Below are 4,655 nucleotides of genomic sequence, written 5' to 3' on the forward strand. Positions count from 1 at the left end.
AAGGTGTTACTTTAATGGGCTCCGAGTTTGATCTAATCAAATTTAATTCTGTAGGTTTACTAGATTATGTCGGTTCATTTTCTACCGGTCAAACTTTCAAGTTTAACTTGATAGGCATCAGTTCCTTTTCTAAGGAACTCCTTTCCAAAAGGAATGCCCTACTACTGATGAGCATCTTATGTTCATCAGCATGATAGAATTAGTAACCCTTAAACACCTATTGGACCAAGAACCAAGTTTATCTGTATGCAAACGTTTGACATAGGCCGATCAACTCCAAACCTAAAGGTGAGAGAGTCTAGATCTATGCCCATTCCATATCTCATATAGAATCTGCACAACAGACTTACTCAGTATATTTTCAGAGTAAAACAGGTAATCACACAAGAGCACAATCTTGAAACAGACAGAGAAGTGAATCCTATTGTGGATTGAACCATGTCTAACAAAGTTCAACTTCTCCTTTCAGATACACTATGTTTCGAAAAGGAATCCACTGAGAGAGAATCCAATTCTCTCCTAGATATGTCACAAACTCACTGGATAAGTATTTGCCTCCTCGATCTGATCGAAGAGTTCTAACACCTTATCTAGTTTGTTTCAATCTTTCATTATTGAATCATTTGAACATTTCAAATGATTAGGCCAGACGCACCCATGCCCAGATAGGTCGTCTGTAATGAAATATTAATATCTTTCTCTGGTACTTAAGTTCAAGGTCCACACACATCACTATGTATGAGACTTAGAACTTTATCAGCTCCTTCACTTTTTCCATTAAAAGGTGATTTTGTCATCTTTCCAAGAAGATAAGACTCACAGGCTATCAATGATTTACAATCATTGATGTTGAGATTTTCCTCTCAAGCTAATCCGTTTATCCTATTCTTGTGAAGGTGACTAAGCCAAAGATAGACTTTTATGATATTATCTAACTTGGGTGTGTACATTACACTTAATAGGCTGTGTAAATGTTAAATATTATTTTTTTATTATCCATATATTATTGTAACATTATTCATAATAATATCACAATAATCTTCCTTTATTAATGAATGATGATCATCTTTGGCCAAAAGGCCAATAAAGATTACATTCATCATAAACAATGGACAATAGTAATAATTACTCTAAATGACAATATTTGAAAATAAGATCTACAATTTCTAAAGTTAGGATTGGAATAAGACTTCCATCCCCAACATTCAAGAATTTCTCATCATTTTCAAACATTCCACTTACTTGTAGTCCTAGCAATAAATTGCATAAGACCATGGTACTAATACCTAGGTAGTAGAATTATATAGAAAAACTTTAAGGTGTTATCATATAACATCATTGATGAGCAACTCTTGCTCCTTTCTCTTGTTCAGCCTATTATGGTCAAGGGAAGCAAGACAATTCTTCTTCCTATGATCCTGCTTCTTACAATAGAAGCAACATGCCTGATTTGGATCAATTTTGGACTAATTATTTTGACTGGACTAAGAAGCTCCAATACGAACCTATTTGTACTACGGAACCAAATTCAACTTTCGATACTAATTAACAAAGTTGGGTCCCATAAGTCATCACTGTCTAATAGCTATTAGAGCAATTAAGGTTTAGGCTTATTTTGAGAAAAGAGAACAATGATCTAATGTATATGAATTATTTTAAGCCTAGAGACTTGGACTTTAGTCTCAAGATTCTCCTATTATTTTGTTCAAATTGGTAGCCTTTACTTCCAATTTGGGAATTACTTTAATTTCTAGTAGGTACTAGAATCCACATAGACTACACACAAGCCCGACTTTGATCGGTCAACCCATCTACATCTACGGGTAGGTTCATTAATCAATTATTTCTCCAAACAACTTCTAGTAATTTAATTTTATCCCAGAAACCTAATCAGTAGGCTTTGGCCTCCACTGTAAAGATCCGATTAGGTCCAATCATTAATATGACCATACTTGGTGCATCTAACCAACGAATGATTAAGCCCAACTTTGGTTGGCTCACCTAACCACCATTAGAGAGATACTTTCAAGTCGTCATATGATGAGTGATAATTCCATTAGTCAACAAGCACCAGGCTTTTGGGTCTGCAATGATTATTGAGTTAATGGACTCATTATCAAATATCTTAATGGGAGGCTATGACTCAGTTATCTCCATAACTTTGTCATTTTAGGGACCTAATAATTTTAGAAGATTTAAAATTATTAGTGATTTAAGGATAGAAAGAATATGGACCAATTTGCTCCCACTGACTTCACCAAGTTAAGTCCTCCCACTGGCTTCTCAAGTCATTAACAAGGACTAGGATCAAATTTGATCCATGGGCACCTAGATCAGTCTCACTGAATGAAATCAGACTCACTGATTTCATATGTGACATGGGTTAGCACAAATCAATGAGCAACCTAATCAAGACCTGATTAACCACATTGGTCAGGTATGTATGATCGGTGGGAGGGTCAGCCAAAGCTTGCCTTAGACACCATAAGAAATGGCTAGGTAAGCAGGCTCCCAATTAAAAATCATCGATCAGGTTTACCTTAGACACCAACTGATTTATCAATTTTGATTTGGTTTGCCTAAAGACTCGGGCTTAGCTGCTGAGCCATGATCAGTGTCCATTTGTTAGATATATGGACTTTGATCAACTACAACTATTGAAGTGATCTATAGAAATGATCTAGTCTTAATTAACTTTTAATTAGGTTTGATCAATTTCTTAACTTAGTCCATATTTAATCTAACCCTAAGTCTAACCCAGTTAATGACCTGATCAAAGCTAACCCATTACCCATTAACCCATGTTTTATGAAATTATCTTAGGATCTTTAAATCACAAACTTAGATCCTAAATAATCACTTAATTCTTTTAATTAAGTTCATGGCTGAGGATTGGGGTTCGGCATTTTGAAAACCATTTTCAACTTATGAAAGATTTAATACAATTTAGTGTTGTTTCACTAAATAGGTCGACTCATTTAAAAAATAGGTCAGCTTATTTTACTAACAAATACTAACAATTCAAATCAGTCAGAAAAATAATTGAGCCAACTTTTCGGTCAAGCTGGATTGCTGGTCGAGCTGGCCCGATAAGCAAACAGAACTTTCGTAAGATCTTGTTCTTGGCTGATTTTAATCTATGTATATTACATAAAAATTCATGAAATAAAATAGATCTAATCTAAAGCATTCATGATAAGATTTTTTAAAATTTTTTTAAATTTTCTAGATCGCAACGTACCAGGACAACCTTTGCACTGTAAGGGGTAAACCTTACAGTAGGACAACCTACAGTCCGTGCGATCTTTATTTTATTTTTTAGATTTATTTTAATATAATTATGAACATGTTATAAAAGAACCTAGATGCTTTGATACCACTTGTTGGAAAAAGGTGCAGGGTTTCATGCATGAATTTCAAAATATTTTTAAAATATAACGTAGTGGAACATGTAAATTAAATAATTTAATCTACAAATATATGTAATCAGATTACTAAATCCTACAATTAGGATCTATAATATATCATATTATATTTATAAATCAAAAAAATAAAAGCTTTGGTATCGATCAAATTAATATCCTAGATCTGAAATAGTTTCAGATCTAAAATCTAGATCACATCTAGATAAGAGAAGAGATCAGATCTCTTACCTTCATGCGAGTCGAGAACTTTATGGTTGATTTTTTTTATTATATTTGGAGCCACACATGCATCTGACCTCTACAGGTGATCCACACGAGGCTACAACAAAATTGAAGGTTCGTCGAACGATGATCCGCTTGAAGTGCTATCTTCTTGCGGATCCCTCTGGATTGTTAATCTAAAAAATATTCTTCGGATCTCTTGGACATTCCATGAGATGAAGAATATGAGGAGGAACAACAGAGAAGTTAAACCTTTTGACCTCCCTAAAATCAAAAATAATATGTAATAGAAAAAGATCCTAAGAGAAGACAGATCTTCTCTTTCAGTACATCAACGATTGATATCCTGAGAACATCTCTATGCTAGGACATGAGAAGACCTTCTTCTCTAGATATTTTTCAAATTTTTAGATTTTATGATATCTGATTTTTCTTATAGAAAAATTTTATGATTTATGGAGAAGAAGGGTTCTAAAAGAAACCTTAAGAGAAGACCTTCTTTTCTTCTTCTTCTCTCATCAGAACATGATCAGATCATGTCCAAAATTAGATCACCATGCTCCAACTCATTAGAGAATGAATCTACCACATTATCCCTCTCTCTCTCTCAAATTTTTATCACATAAAAATACAAAATAAAGAAGAAATAAGCTGAAAAGCAAAACAATAAGGGAAAAACATCTTCTCTCTTACCTTTTGTTTCTACAAGATATCAACTTTTGATCTCTTGATAGAAGACTCTTCTCCAAGAAATTTGATGCCTCAAACCACCCATTCCATCCTCTTTCTCTCTCAAATTTTATCACATAAAAAATACAAAAAATAAAGAGAGAATAATATGAAAGAAAAACAATGAGAGAAGACAATCTTTTCTCTTACCTTTCTCTCTACAGGATATCAACCTTTGATCTCTTGATTGAAGACTCTCCTATAAGGATTTTGGCACCTCAAACCACCCATGCCTTCCTCTTTCTTTTTTGCTATTTCTTCCTAAAAACTACAAATTTT

The sequence above is a fragment of the Elaeis guineensis genome, chromosome 13 (assembly GCF_000442705.2).
Source record: "Elaeis guineensis isolate ETL-2024a chromosome 13, EG11, whole genome shotgun sequence".
NCBI classification, from domain to species: domain Eukaryota; kingdom Viridiplantae; phylum Streptophyta; class Magnoliopsida; order Arecales; family Arecaceae; genus Elaeis; species Elaeis guineensis.